Below are 17,034 nucleotides of genomic sequence, written 5' to 3' on the forward strand. Positions count from 1 at the left end.
AGTAAGTTGTAATTTCTAGTAAATTCTATAGATTTGTCCCCCCTCTTTCCTTATTTATCTTACTTTGAATCAGAACTTGAGGTAGAAGAATATAGGTTGGAAATTGTGTTTGCATACTAGAAAATCCATGGCCAAGTGAAAAGTAAGAATGATGAGTAAATTCATTTTAACTGAAAAGGCAACACATGAGCCTGATAGTCTTGAAGGCAATATGCATTGACATGTTAACTCTGTACTGTCTTCCATGTGAAATTCTAACTTTTGCTCTTGTAATGGCAATATTACTTTTTCTCATGCATGTGAGAAATAACTAGGGCAAAACTAATTTTTTGTTACAACTTGCTTGAAATTTCACAAGACCAGTTAACTAGCATTTTTTTGAAATATTTCACATGGAAAAGTTGTGATGCAGATAAAGCTGGGAAGTCACTTCCAAAAGGACTTCTTGTATGAAGCAGAGGGGAAAACAATTTATATAAAAAAACATTGCAACCTCTTATTATAGAAAATATATACGTTTAGCTTTTGTTCAGCTTTTTAATTGTTTTCCCTGAAAGTAATATTTTCAAAATGTAGTAACCAATACAGTTATGATCTCACAAGTTGCTTGCTTGCTTTCTGCAAAAACATGCTGTCTCTAAATGACAGTGACAGTAACTAATAATTGTATATCTGTAAACACTATCAACAGAGAACCTAAATAGTATCCTCTGGAGTAGGCTAAAATTAGTTCTCATTACAACCTATTTGTAAATCATTTGAACCAGATATCTCAAGCTGAAAATGTAAATGTGTTTTTGTTTTTACTGTAGAGATGAGGTCAGCAGAAGTCTGCAACAAATATGATTACTTGGGTGGAGGTGACATGATTTACTTAAATCATGCAATTTCCCCATTAAAGCATTGAAGCCTCAACTCATAAAGAGGCTGCTTAGCAGATGAACTGTAATGTCTTCTAGCATTTGTTATATTAGGTGATTTGAAAGAAAAGAACAATTATAAGAATGAATGTATTTCTATGTTAAGTGGGAAAAATCCAGTTTTTACAGCAGGGGGTGGCTAATTTTCAGCAGATAAAATAGGGCTGCTTCAGAAAAGCTTCTTTATAAATATGGTACAATTAAATATGTATATATATTTAGATTTATATTGCCAGGTTAGGACAACACAAGGATGAATCATTCGAATGGTTAGTTTCTTACACTCTTCGCCCACTTTCAATACAGAAAATCCTTTTCCCTTCCCTTTCCTCCATACCCAATAGGAACAGCACAGATACTGTAAATCTCAGTGCTGGTGGGGTTTGGGGTAGTGGTTATGTTGTGGTTTTCTGTGTGTGTTTTTTTTGTTTGTTTGTTTTTTTAACTCTCCCCTCCACTCCCCCCGCCAGTATGCTACTTCCAATCAGCAAGGATTATTAAACTGGCAAAATTTTAAACTGCTGCTCTAGCTTCTTTCCAGTATTATGTGCTGAGCCAAAGGCCATGCAATAAAACCCGACTGACTGACAAAGACTGTAGTTACAGTAACATATGCCATATTTTCTATATGTTCCATGGACTGAAAGTGGCTGAAACAAGGAGATTCAGTTAAAACTAGTCTATCTGAGCACATTAGAGCAGGTGTTTGACTTTGAAGAGGTTACATAAAGGTGCTTTTAGTGAGTTGTGTTGCTGTTGCGATCTGAGCATCTTTTTGTTCCTAAGCATTTATATTTGCAGTTGGAGTCTCAAGTGCTGCAGACATGATTCTAGCCCAAACCTTTGGTCTATCTAGTAAGAAGGTTGTATATTCTGCTCTGCTAAGGGAGACAAGATTTATAAAAGGAGGTGAATTTTCTAATTAGACCAACTAATGGTTTATTTTATAGTGTGTTTTTTGATCATTCCCATATTTTCCAACTTTACAGTAAATCTACTTTTCTATATGCCATGGTGTATATGTACATTTGATCAAACTAAAAATTGACTTTTTAACCATAACTTGGGACAGTGGGTCATGACTTCAGTAAAAGCTCATAAGAAGTTCAAGATGATAAATGTTTGTAGTCTACACCGCTATTTTAGAAATTGCTATGCATTTTCTTCTGGTGAAAGCCCCCCAGAAAAGTGTACTTATTTTTGGGCACTGTGTTTCTGAAAGAAGACTGAGGTTGCAAAATTCTGAGATTAGCAGTTCTGATCTCTTGAGCAGCTGTAAGAGCTGAATGTTGTGCTCAAGGCTGAACAAACCTAAGAAATACTTAGAAAAAACTTTATTTTAACATAATTAATGGTTCATTTTAGGGCTTTATTTGGACATTATTTTGCAGTAGAGAGAGTTGAAAAAAGATGAAAATAGCAAGTTGATAAAAGTTCATTTTGGTTTTCATAATAGGGCAGTACCTCCTTCAAAGGGATCATGAAAATATGCATTAGTTGCACATAAGTGGGTCTTGATCTTAGTCCATGCTGCTTGTGATTAGATCTTGGTGTAATACCATGTATTTTCAGTGGGAGAAAGAGTGGGTTGTTGCAGAGGAGCAGAAAGAGTAGTTGCAGTGGAGCAGTAAGAGTCGTTGCAGCAGATACATTTGACAAGAGGTTGAAGGTTTATACTGTCTGCGATGAGGCAACAGTGCCTTGCTTAAAAATTCAGCATGTAACCCAAATGTAAGAGCATCTCTTCCAAAATTGATGGCTGTGAGCAGCACCTCCAAAAAGAGCAGTATTGATCTTAGTCTGACATCTCTCTGATAACACATCTTGCTGCAACTACAGAATATTTACAAAACTATTACACATTTTAGTTTGCTGCTTCAAAATAGTGAAAGAAATCTGTTAATTTTATAATCTATAGTTTAAGCATGTTTCTCAACTTTGGGTGTAAGGGAAAAGAACTGGTTAATCCTGACAGTGAATGTCTTTTGGTATTAAAGCACTACATATTGTAAGACCTCCGAATTCAAAATAATTCAAAATAAACTTTTAAATTAAATGGGCACTAAATTAAAAATTTAAATATTTGGCTATCCCTGGAAGTGACACTATATAAAAACAGTCGAGGGTAACTTTTTTTATGTCAGTTATAAAACCATAAAGCCAGAGAAGGAATAAATAAAATGAAAACACTGATTAATCCCCCTGTGTTGCAGTGCCACTTCATACTGTTGTAATGCAGACCCTTTCCTCTGATATTACTCAAGAAATACAAACAAGAAGCATTTATTATCTCCAAAGTAGTGTATGCTATAGAGTGCTGAATAAGGAAGTGAGGTATTGCAGCTGTTATCTTCTGAACTAACTGCTACTGCTTGTTGCATGACCAGCCCTGGCAGGGTTTTTGTTCCCATGAATGAATAGGCTATAAATCTGTCGCAGCTGACACTAGCAGCACTGCTGGAGAGTGTAAAGGGAAAATTTGCAGAGGAATCTTGTGGTCTTTGCTTGCCTGGAAAATGAGTTCAATAAAATGGAAGTGATCAGTGCTTATTTATAGGCCAAGCTGATACATCCAGCATTGGCTGTCAGAGTTTAACTTAGTGTTTCCTCATTTATGCTCACTCTGTAAAGCAAAACATGGCACTGTAAAAAGCTTATATAATGCTGTTATACTGTGCTAGTTGCTATTGTCGAAAATAGATAAAGCAAAATAAAGGGAGGAAAAGATAAAAGCACAGATAAAATGTACAGGAAGGAAATGGAAGAGGCTGGCAGATGCTAACACCCTGAGAAGGGATGTGGAGCTGCTCAGAATCATTTTGCTTGAACCCTAGATTGAAGGTGCTTGGCAATTACTGCTGTGTTATAACAGCAGATACGTCTTGAGAACTCTGCTCTGGAAGGAAGGCATAGGGGTTTTATTCTAGTTGAGGGAAAGGACTGAGGAGCTGTCTTTTTTATGTAGAGTTCCTGCTAACACCGAATCCTAAGATGTATATATAGCAGGAACTGTATACAATGTGTGTGTATTCTGTTTTGTGCAGACGGCTTGTATGTGGATTAGTGTTATATGAGAAAGTGATTAAATAAAACAAATCCTAAATTGTAATTTACTGAAGAGAAATTTTGAGGGATTTTTTAAAAATCTTTTGAAGTAGGTGTTAAAAAAACAAAGCATTTTTTAATTTCTGTTTTCATTGCTTGGTGACATTCTGTGAACAAAGTGAATGGTGGGTCATTTCAGGCCTTTGAAAATAGTTAATTGTAGCAGCAGTAAAAGTAAAGACTTGTTAAGAAGGGAGAACAGTGCAGTGCTAATTTTTTCCTTTAAAGGGGTTTGAAAAAAAAACCCAACAAAAATCTGGTACAAATCACATACACAGCACAGTATAGCCTGTATATATCAACTGCACCTGGACTCAGTCTGGCTGAGAAAGTTTCACCTGAAAATAATTAAAATCTTAAGATCAGCTCACCTGATGTAAAGTAGAGGTGGCTCCACGTAGTAAGTTTGTTACACTTGCTTCACTGGAGTTAGGGTAGCAATGGGTTTGGAGCCAGTCAGGACACACTAATACCGGAAGTATGAAGAATCTAGAAACAAGGCTCACTGGAAAATTGCAGTGAAAGACAGTTTTTCCTCTCTCTCCTAATAATTTATAAATTGTTTTAAGCTTACTGTCTATAGCTGTATTTCTTGCTGTGTTCAAAGGAGTTGAAGTAAACCTACACGTTCATATTTCTATCTTTATGCCATAATACACTGAAGATCTGTAAACTATACTGCTCTTGCCTTCTTGGATAGAAGTGACTTCTGCCTGAAAGCAGGGAAGATGTGGAATAACTCCTCTGAGTAAGTGAACTTAATGCGTGACATAACGATGCAGTGGGGATATATGTTGTTGTTTTGAATAAGTACTTTAAAAATGAATAATATCACAAGAGCCTGAGAGACCATTGTGTTAGAGTCTTTGATCAGTTGTGTTTCTGCAACCAAAGTTCTGTTGTAAATGTAATTGGAGGTCAGGTATGTAAGAACTCTAAATATATTTTTCCTTCTATTTGTGGAATTTGCCATGAAATGAGAAGCAGGAGACGAGTGAAATTTGGAATCTTTAATTTCTTTTAAGATTTTTCTCAGTGTGTGCATTCAATTAAATAAGTACTTAAAAAAAACCAGGCTTGCAGTATGTTTCTATAGTCTTGCAAATCCTGTTACCTTTAAGTCTGAGTTGTAAAATTTAAATGTTTTGCCTTGCATCTCTTTATGGAAGCTGAAATATTTACTGATTCTCTTTTCTAGTGCTCCAAAATTTATTTTGGTATCTCAATTAGTGCAAACTTATCAGAAAGAAATGTACAATTTTCTTTTGTTCTGAAATTGCTTATTATAGTAGTAATAAAATATTTCAAAGACATTTTGGGCTATTTCAACACACAGACAGGCTTTGAAGGAAATTTCAAATGAGAATGCCAAATTAAGCAATAACACTCATTACTGGACTGTTTCACATATCATTCAAAGCTACTCCAGGGACAATGCTTGAATTATACATTAAAAAAAAACCAAAACACACAACAAAAAAACTTGACCTTTTGTGACCTATTCCATTTCCAGTCTCCTGTATCCTGTGATTTAACAAACGGGCCTGTATATTTTCTTGGTAAACATAAAAAAACCCAAAAGCCCAACAACCCAAAACACATTTGAGTGCTTTGTTACATCTTTGTAATTCCAACAAAATCTGGAATGTGTAAATAATTTCTGAAAAAGTCTTTCTCTTATATGTAACAGAAATATTAAAAATACCTTCTTTTTGTAACAATAGCTAATGAACCGTATACACACTTTTCTACCCTACAGTTTGAGAACTGGCAGGTGTATTTTGTTAGTAATGACACTGTTTCTCTTCTTGCTATTCAGCTTTCAAAAAAGGTATGAAATGTTTGCAATGTTTAATGTGCACTTTCTACAATATCAGGATGCCTGTGTTTAGAATGCACTTTTGCACTGCATGCTTTTGTATCAGTAAAAATGGAAGACAAATACTTTCCAAAAGCAAACATAAAGTTATCTCAGACTGAGAATTTCCTTTACTTTTGAATAAGCACTTGTATGTTTTTCGTTATTTTCTTAGAATGTACTTGTACTGTTTACAGGTGCTACATTAAAAATATGAATAAAACTAGTTAGGCCCCGAATGTTGCAAGTGTAGAATTTGTAATAAAAAGAAGCGGTAAGTCAGCTGCTTGTGTTGTGTAAAGCCTAAGAAGTGAGGAGGAAAGAGACTTACAGTTTTCTAGTGTAGCACAAGTTGTGTGGCAATTTATTCATCACATTAGAGTGGTACTCTTTAATTACCTACAGCTACAACTTCTTAAAGACAATAATTCAGACAGGAAATGTGGTAGGTGATAATGACAGGCACTTGCTGATGGAGCCTGAAGTAATAAGTATTGTATCATGTGCCAGCTGTCTTTCTTTAAGTGTGCGTGTCTGTGTGAATGAAGGAGGATTAAGGGAAGGTGGGGAAAGACTCCTGACAACAGACAGGTATAAAGCCTCAGGATAAACCTCACTGAAAAGTTTAGCCAGAGATGTTTTTTTTTTTTTTTTTTTGCACATACACAACTGCAATGGTTTAAGGTAATTTTCTTTTCTAGTTACTGTGGGCCATACTAAATGTAAAAGCATATACACAACGTGTACTTTTTGAATATACATGTGTGCAAGCACACATCTCTAAGTGATGAACCTACATAAGAATTTTTGTGGGGGCAATGTAGGATGGTATATTCAAGTGGTCATAGTCACAGGGGCTGGTTGAAAATCCTGGTAATCCATGAGTGCAGCACTGTGTGACTACATTAACACTTCACAATAAAGGATGGCAAGTGGGCAGATTTGCATGCAAATTAAATTTTCAACAATATTTCTGCATGCAACTTCCATTACAGTTGGGCAACTTTACACAATTGGAACTGATGACTAAGAAAAAGCATTTATAATTTAGTAAATTACAACAGCAATGCCTGTAATCATCCAGGTTAGCTGCTAAAGTGCCTCTAGGGGTTTGATTAGAAGGAGGAGAACCTTTAAGAGGCTGATGAGGAGGTATCAAGCACTGTGAATTGAAACAAAGTAAGAGAAGCTGTTATAGCCTGGGCTTAGTGGAACAAATCTAAGACAAACCTATGTAATACAGGCAACTTCTAATCAGTGAAACAAGATTTGATCAATCAAATGATAAAGAACTTTTAATAGTATGATATTTATATCAGAAGCAAGGCCATGTTTTGTTCACCTGTATATGCAAGACATTATTAAATGCCCAATGAAAATAAAAGGTGATTGGTGACATGAAGAATGCAAGGAAAGGGGTACCATTTAGTATACCAGGTTCTGAGAAGTATAAAAGGTTCACAATCCCCCATGAACCTTTCAACATGTCTCCACATAATTTCTACATATGTAAATGATTTGTTTTGTGTTTACATCATACACAGTTGGTTTTGTGCGAGCCCCATGTGAAAGTGAAGATGAATAATGCCCAGTCAAAACTCAGAATATACTGCCCTCTCCTGACAGTAGAGTCAACCTAGGAGTGTGCAAGTGAAATAACTTTTGTTAGAAGAAATTTTGGTGCTTGATCCTTCAGCCTTATGGTTCTATAACTTAAAAATGCTCTTCCACTGTGATAGTGTGTTTTCTTTTGTCTTTCATTATGAAAAAATTAACAAGGGTATTATTTACTGACTTTCAATAAGTTGATCATCTCCTGTTCCAAAATAGATCCTTATAACATTTAAAAAATATTTCCCATATTGCTTGTTATCAATTTACTTGCATTCAGAATTGTCTGACTAGCAGATTGTTGAAGATCACTAAAATCATGACTGAAAGTGTTGGCAAGGTGGGAATGAAATTAGCATCTCTCTTCTCCGTAAACAGGTTAATTTTTGGGGGGGATACAATGATCAGTGTGTATTCAGATAACTGAAAGTAGAAAGAAGTGCATGAGAAATTTCTAGGTATTTTATTGGATTGTAAATTGTTCATACTGCATAGTAGGGGTTCGGTGGGAAGCGTGTTTTGTAGTGGCAGCCATACAGACCTCTTAGATTTTTCAAATATTAGGTTATTCCACTCATTTGAAGCCAGGTTGCATTTTGTGAAATTCCATTTACGGAAATTAGTACCGTTTTTTGTCTGATGTTGAGATTACCTCTTGATCTGTTCTTAGGCCATAGCTGAAAAAGGCTAAGTATAAACCCTGCTATTTTTTCCACTTATTCTGAGACGGTAGATCATGAAGAAATGAAAACCTTCTTGTCAAGTATGTGGAAAACCTGAGTGAAGCTTTCTTGCTTTCAACAGAATATGTCTGATGTCCTTTTGGAGAGTTAATGGCTCTATTATTTTTCTGTCCCTGCCCTGGTATGTGGTTGTCTCTTCCATTTCTGCTACTCTTTCTGCAGGCCAAGGAATTGTCAAGCAATAGAAATTTCTGTCTGCAGGTGACTGCATTCTTTCTGTGACCTATATACAAGACTATTGGTATGTTACCTAAAAACACCAGTAAAGAAATGTTTCTGCTTCATATATTACATGTGTGATTGTTTCTTAGCACCTCAGAAGTAGAGGGTATCCTGCCTCCAAAAGTCTTCCTTTATTCAGGGGTCATGATCTGATTTCTAGCAGTTCCAGAAAACCACAGAAGTAGCGGCTCTGGCTCCAGAAAACAAAGCTTAATACAAAAGCTGGTCATTGTATCGCCACACAAAGGATTAGCATGGCTGGGAGAGAATTATGAGGAAAAATGGAAAAGTTTTCACAAGAATAGCAAAGTGTAATGGTAAGATGTGCAGCAGCTCTGATATACAGGAGCTTGGAAAAGACAATTTCTGGTGGAGCTCTCACAAAACTAGATAAACTTTTACAGATTTCATCTGATATACCTGTTAAACTGCTTCTGTAAGAGTTTCTTGCTTCACCTCTTTTGTCTGGTATAAATCATGATCATAAACCCCTGTCTTAAATTGTTTGTGGCTTTTTTTTTGTTGTTGTCACTGCTCTGTACACTATTCTTTTTTGTTTTTTGTTTATTTAGTGTAAATTACCTACCACAAATATGCCCGATCCCATGTTACTGCTGTTGGTATAATACAAGTATACAGATAAGTAATCTGAGCTAGGCAGAGCTAGAGTGTATGCTTTTTCCTAGCTAAGGGCTGTCGAGAGCAGCTGTTCCCTCTTTCAGCTGTAGTTTAGGATTGAGGTTTGAATTCCATTCCTAAGACTGAATGTATAATATCAGTGGTGTTTATATTTTCCTACAATAAACTGCGAAGCCTACTTTAGTAAGCACTTAACCACACCCTGCCATCTCTGTCCTTCAACCCAAGTTGTCAAATTAATATTGTAATATGTATATTTATTTCTAATAGTACTACGTAGTTTTACAAATGAGAGTTGTGCTTCAGATGTTGTCATAACCAGTCACATTAATCTAAAAATATATACACCAATTTTAAATATATGTCCTATGGCACTGGTACTACTTTTGAAGTAATGATATTAGTTTTTTCCCAGATAGGTACTGTGTATGGACACTGGGGGAATGTGTATATAATTTTTCTGCACTGCTTTTGAGCCTAATTATGTTAATGGAAAATAAGATAATGCTGTCTTAATACAGTATGGTGCTTTGCAGCTCAGAGACCTATAAGAGTGTCTCTGTTCCTGTTAGTATGAAGCTGGTGGAGAAGGTGCTGATCCAGAGCATACAGCTGAGTTACTAGGAAGCGACTGGTGAGAGGTGCGATGTAAAACCTATGCAGTCACAAATGAAAAGGTCTCTTTATTTAATTAGGCTATAAAGTTTCAGAAGAGTCTATAATGTGTGTGTATCAAACTACCATCCTTTGGGACAGAGATAATGTTGACAGTAAGGAAAACAACTTCAAAGAAATTCTAAAATAATATTCCATTCTTAATGAAATAAAAGCTGTTCCTCATTGTTAGATAATCCTGCTTTTTCAAGATACCATTATTAATGCTGCTGGTAACTAATTTGCCACTTCTCTTAGCAAATGTTGAGATGTTGGACTGCTGTCCAGTTAGCATTAATATAGTTATTTGTGAACTGTATATGATAATGTAATTTGCCAAGGCACACCTTTCACATTTAATTATTCATGCAAATTACTCTAAGAGATATTGTAATATTGGTTATGCAGATTCAGTGCAAGCAGCATATTGGTGCAAATACTGTTTATGTGAAATTAAAAGTAAGATTTTTATTGCTCATTCAGAGAAGAATTGATTGTCAGGTTTTATGAATCCTAAAATGTAGCCAAGAGTAAAATGACAACACTTGCTGAAAAGCTGGAACACTGGTCAATGCAAGTGCCATATTTTAATCCACCACAAATATTTTTATTTAATTGTCTAAAAGCTCTTTTGATATAAAGAGATGGGCAAAACAAAGGTGTTTCTGTGCTGCTTAGTTTCATTACACATGTAAACAAATCCTCACAAAATTAATGATACTTTAAATTAAATGGATATGAAACAGATTTAACTCTTGGTTAGTCATTCTGAGCTCTTTCAAATTAGTAGGTAATTGGCAGGATAGCACCATGTGATTTTAGCTGTGTAACCCATGTATTGATACTGCTAACAAAACATTAAAATAAAGATTTCCTGAGCATGGATGTTAAAGCATAGAATATAAAGGACTTATTCCTGATTTTCATCCTAAAGTAAAAAAAGAGTCTGTCCGTCCCAGACTTGTTATTGTGTTCAATAAGGAAGGCAGTGATTAAAAGTCTGTCCTTTGCACCCTTTGTATTTAGAGAGGGGAATTACTTTGCCTTGAGCATCTCAGTTGCTGTACCATTTGTATTTCTCTTTTGCAATGTAATCTTGGCCTCTTTGTGCGCAAAGTTCAAGTGTTGGGAGTGGGTGAGATGGGGCTTCAAGACAAAAATAGAGTTTAAGCTGTAATTTACTAACATAGAAGAGAGAAATCACTTGCCAGGAATGAATACAAGCTCCCTAAGGCTCATCAGCTCAGCCTAAATTCCACCCAAGGTTCTGTGTCAGTGTACGGTGTTAACTTTAATGGCCTTGAAGTAGCCTTCATTCTCTGGTCGTGGTTCCAAATATGTCCCCTTCGTTAGCTGTGATCATTTCCTCCTCGCTCACATGTAAGCAAGGTTTTGCAGTAATAGATGGTTCTTGCTGAGAGTTTGCCAGGCAACAGAACTCTCTAGGGAGGCTTAAAATGTCCTCCTCTTAAAAAATGTCCAATATAATGGCTGTATTTAGGTGTTTGAGGCCATACAGTGTTTGCAACAGCTATGATGGCTCTATTATCATAATGGAAGAAAGCTACATTATGAAAGAAATGCATTCTAGGTTTTCCTTGGCAACATAATGTAAGGATTATTCTGTGTGTTGGTACTAAAGAATCAAAAACAGTTTAGTAAGTCGATGTGAACACTGTTTCTTGTCATGGGGTTAATGGATCTACTGTTGTATTTGTGTTCTTTCCAGGTCTGCTGCCTTACATCAATGAAAAATTATGTTTTTTCTTCAGTGCCACAACACTAGTCATCTTTATATTCAATGTATTCCTCCTTAAATCTTTCAGTATAAAATGTCTACCATTTTACTGGTTTTGAGTAATTTTCCTGGTTCTTGGCAATAGAAAAGGGTCATCTTTCTTGATTATTGATGTTGCATTTAATAAGTTCAGTTTACTGTAGTCAAGCTGACGTGTGAACAAATGCACTACTTTTTTACTTTTTTTTTTTCTTTGGGTGTATAGCTGTCTGGAAACATGGCTGTATGTATTTACTCTGGTTTTGCTTCTGGTTAAAGCAACAACAAATCTTTTGACCTTATAGTGTTTATACTATCTCTACTCTTTTTTTTCCCTGTCCCAAAAGCTGTTGCTTATGATTGGCTGGGCAGATTTAGGAAATGGTGAAAGTCTTTATGAAAAGCAGTTACAGTGCATGAGTAGTAGACATTCTTTAGTTTTAAAGAGGTCAAATTGATTTTTGTGTAAGTGTGACAGAATTTCTTCCTGGGGTGAGACTTTGAAGTAAAATTTCAAAGCATTGACTAGGGGTGCAGCTCTGCAGCTTCTTACTGACTTTGTTCAGAGATCAGGAGCTAAAACTGCATGCTTCACTTTGAAAAATTACCCCTAAGTATTGAGTTTTACCTCAGAATAATTTTTTTCCAATAATTTAATAAACCCCTGAGAATGTGGTTTATAATGGAAATGCTGACATACTTAAATTTAATGCTAATCACTGAAAATTAGCAAGATCTTTAAACAGAACTTGGGCAAAACCTGCAACTCATGAGTATCCTGTAGTTAATTAACAGAAAACATTTCAGAAATGCATGATCTTCAGAATACTGTGTTGGCAGTGGCCATGTGGATGATAATATCATATTTTGTTTTATTCCTTATACTTGGCATTATCCTCTAATTCATAGGAGAGTGCTTCTGAACTCCTAGCTATTTCCCAAACATATATATATGCATTATGGAATTGAGCTTGTCAAACTTAGAAGCTCATGGTGAGGAACGTTTGTATACAATAACAGCATGATGAATTCTTTAATATAAAAGTGTCAACAAGATCAGTGCTGTTACAATCTTGTTTGTTTGAGTAGGACCTCTGTTCAGAAGAGAACAGAATCCGGTCTAGAAATTGTATTGACAATGTCCAGAACAATGGTTTTGAGTCCAGGCATGTTTGCTGTGCTGCTTCCTCTTGCTTCTCTGTGACTCCTTTGTGCTTCTCCCCCACATTTCTCCATGGTAAAGTAACTGCAATGACAATCTAATAAATACTTTTGGAAAGGGCGTGGTGGGGTAGTGAGGAGTATAGGAATCACTGGTCTTAGAGATGAAGGATGAATTTTGATTACACGGGGCTGAGGTTTGGGAAACTGACCTTAATTTCTGAGCCCTGCAAAAAAGACTAGATTTTTTTTTGCATATTGTAGTTGCTTTGTGCTGTTTAGGTGGTGGTTGTGTTATGTTGTACTAGCTAGAAAGGACATTCACTAGATGTAATTGTTAGCTATAAGTTTAGTCATGGCTTCCTTGCTCTCCCATCACATCTCTACTGTGCTACTTGTCCAGGAGCCAATGAAGAGAAAATGGCAGTAACATCTATATCTAAAATTTTGTATTGTGGGTTGATGATCTCAAGTCTTAGTAGTTTAAATCAAAACATAGTACGTCAAATAGCATGTCCTTAGAAGAGGAATTTGAAGGAGAATGGTGTGGTGGACTTGTGGACCTTTGCAGAGCTTATGGAAGGCAGTGTTGGGAGAAAGCACATAGATAAATTTGAAAAAGGATTAACTAAATGTGTGTTTTCCTTCAAAAAAACCCTGTTCCCCAAATACTAACATTTAATATTTTCAGTCACAATGGAACTCGTGAATGTCGCAACCAATTTATACGATTTTCTGTAAAAAAACAAACAAAACCCGTGCATCTGGACTGACAAGCTGTATGCCAAGATTCAGCCAGATGCAATTTGAAATGTCTAAGACATTAAACGTGCCCTGAAATGGAGCTTTTAATGAAAGTGCCATCTCAGTCTCAGCTATAGTGAATGCCAGGGTAACACACCGCAAGGAATTTATCATGCTAGATCTCAACTGCAAGTAGGTTATACTAATCTAGAAGTAAATATACTGGAAATCTGCAGAAGTTAATGCTCGGGAAGTGATTTTTCTATCATGTATCCCATCCTGCCTGCATACTTTGTTTATAGTAATGTATTTCTGATAACTACATAAATTTTAAAGAAAAAAAAAAGGAAGAAAGAAAAGAAAGTTGTGTGCTGTGTGCTTGGTATGCATTGTTTTGTTTCTTTCATTAATTCTTGCTGGCATTCTGGATGCTCAGATGAACAATAGCAGTAGCCTGTAAAGATCAATACCAGATTGCTGATAGTGCCTATCTATTCAAAGAGTAGATTATTTGATAAATGGTTTGGTCCATATGTTTTGACACTTGCTAGCTGTATAGCCCAGACGAACTGGTAGAACTGTAGTTTCATTGTAAAAAAACCTATATATTGTAGTTTTAAATCCACAAGTAGTAGATTTCAAGAGAGAAAACCAAAAACTTCAAGTTAAAAGTTCATATGTGTTTTTCTTAAGTTTTGTAATTATGGTCTATGAATACAATGTATATAATTTGTATTTTATGGCTTTGTAGTTGACAGGATTCAGATCTTATAAAATTGTAATCCTAGCCTTTTTTTTTTTTTTTTTTAATATCAGTGTTTCTATATAGTGGATCAAACAGGGTCCTCTGAAACAATTCACTTCTGTCTCACCCTAAAACTTGCCCTCTTTCAAAAAAACTGGGAAATTTAATGAAAGGTATGCCATGACAAGAATATCCAGAGCAGACTCAAAAGTTAATGCAACTTTGGGCAAGTATCTGGAACTTTACACAAGCTCAGATTTCAATTCCTAGCCCTTAGGTCAAAATTCTGAATTATTTTTGGAAGACATATACTTATCTTTTCTTTTCTCACAAATGCATTATAATGTATGTTCAAGTGCAAAGTCCTGCACTTTATATGCACTTAAAAAAAGGACATTTTGTCATTTAATTAGTAGTAATCAAACTCTTCTCTTTCTTCCAGCCTCAAAGGACCAAATAAATCTGTTTGTGAAAGCATGCCCTGAAAACTGAATTCAAAGGAACAGTTATAGTTACTGTATTTATTTCAGGCTATTTATGAGAGGAATTTATGAGTAAATTTATAAGTAAAGTTATAATTAAAAATTTGTAAGTAAACTTCTAAGTAAAAAGACTAGCCAATTCCTCATTGCTGCAGTAAGAGAGTAAAAATCATTATTTCAAAAGTGATTTGCAGTCCTTGTGCAGGGAGACCTCATACAGGTGAAAGGTAGTACTGTAACAGATATGGCAGGAGAAATACAGTGAAAAATTGTGCCTGACATGCTTCAACTTTGAAATACATTGTAAAGCCTTCTAAGCAAACAGGAAAATGATGTTGTTCTCCCCATTTTGTGACTTTGTTGGCTTCATGTGGTGAGAAAAAGGATGGTGTTTGCTTAAAGGTCCCCGCCCTCTATAAAGGTCTCTTAGGGGTTCAGTTAAGGCATTACTTGATGAGTATGTGGTGAAGGGTATATAAACCTTGTTCCTCTACCTCTTGCCATATGTGACAGGTCCTCCTGTGCCAGGAGTTCCTTAGGCTTTTGTGAGTGTTGCTGTCCCTTTTGGGATTTGGGAGGATTTCTCTCCTCTGTCAACAATGGCAGGTTGGTCCCTGTAGGGCAAGTGAACAGGAAATTGTCGAGTTGCGATTTAGCAGCTTGTAGATACTTGGGTATGGGGTTTGTGCCTGGATCTCTGGTAAGTTAAAATGAGCTGATTTTAACTGAAATGGATTTTAAGGAAGACAGGGAATGAGGTTAGAAGTTCTGGAATAGCAATGACAACTTCCTTTCCCCTTTCTTTTTACCCAAGATGTTGATAAACAAGAAAATTGGCCTAAGAATAAGATAGGAGGAGTAAGGGACTGATGGTTTTCCTCAGTAAAATGGAGAGAAACATAAAGGGAAAGACAGTATGAGCTGGAAGAGGTATTTCTGGGTAGTTCTAAGGATGGATGAGGTTTAACATAGTTAAATATTATCCGGTATATCTTGTCCTCTTCCTACTTGTTTTTAACAATTAGAGCTAGCTTAATGTAGAATAGTGGAAACTGGGTGTCTCAGCAGGGGGCTTGATCACTCACTGAAAGGTATATACTGTATTATTTACTGTTCAAGGAATGGTGTTATACAATCTGGTATCAGAGGATGATCTTTCTGTTTGGTGGTGTGGCTTTTTTGTTTGTTTGTTTGGTTGTTTTTTTTTTTAAGACTTGCAGGAGGAAAATGTAAAATGTCATTATTTCTTCATTAAGTAATTGGCACTAAATAGATAAGATCCCTGAACCACTGCTCTCAGAATCATCCTCAAACAGCAACTTTCTTGTTTTCCTGGTGTATATATGAAACAGGTGTATTAACATATTAATGATCAGATGTTATATTTAGCTCTGCATTTTAAGAATCTTTAGCAATGTAGAAAAGGATGATTTGACAGGCTTAATTCAACACTGGGCAACAAATAAAGCTTATAATGAAATTAGCATAAATCATTAGCATTAATCATTCAGTATTATTGATAGCCATATAAAGAAATATATCACAGCCCTGGAAGTAAAGAAGAGAAGAGCAATGTTTCTTGCCAGCTGTCCTGACGAGCTATGAGCCCATATGGTAGTGGTACTGGCTTTCCTTTCTAATTTTCCTCCTCTGTTTGAGCTGTCAGAAGCCCCTCTCTCTCCTTTTCTTTTTCCACAGACTGCAGAGATAGCTTCTATGCTTTTTTTTTTTTTTTTTTTTTTTAAAATGCCAGCTTTTTAGAACAGGTCAGACTCTATCAACATCTATGACTGTCACTAGACATGTGATCAACATGAGCAAACTAGCTAGGTTACAATTAACATGCAGTCTACATTCATTGTTTTCAATTTGGTAACCTTCACTTCTACTTATACTTTCATCTCCAAAACCTAGTAAGTTTTCCATGCAGGGAAACAACATACTTTTAAAGTAGCATTTGGAAATCATGTATTGGGAAATGTGTGCATTTGAAATTTGATATGAAAAAATTGAATAAATGCAGATGTGTTTCATGGTGTTCAGTTATTATTCCCTGGATAGGATAGCTTTTTTTTTTTTGCTTGTGTGCCCCCTTGCTCCTCCCCCCCCCCCCCCCCCCCAAAAAAAAAAAAAACCCAAAACAATTTAGGTTAAAATAATGAATACTGCCAATACTGCTTGTACTGGAAGCTTCTGAGAACCTGAAGTTACTTAGTCACCTTTATTTACCTGAATTAAGCTCAGTGAAACATTAGTAAATGTGGGTACAGGGACTAAGTAGCAGGACTAACAGTATATCCCTAAGGCTATAATCTCAGGTGCTTGGTCTAATCATAGGCACTGCATACTTTCTTCATAGTTTTGGCATGCTTT

The sequence above is a fragment of the Buteo buteo genome, chromosome 11 (assembly GCF_964188355.1).
Source record: "Buteo buteo chromosome 11, bButBut1.hap1.1, whole genome shotgun sequence".
NCBI lineage: Eukaryota > Metazoa > Chordata > Aves > Accipitriformes > Accipitridae > Buteo > Buteo buteo.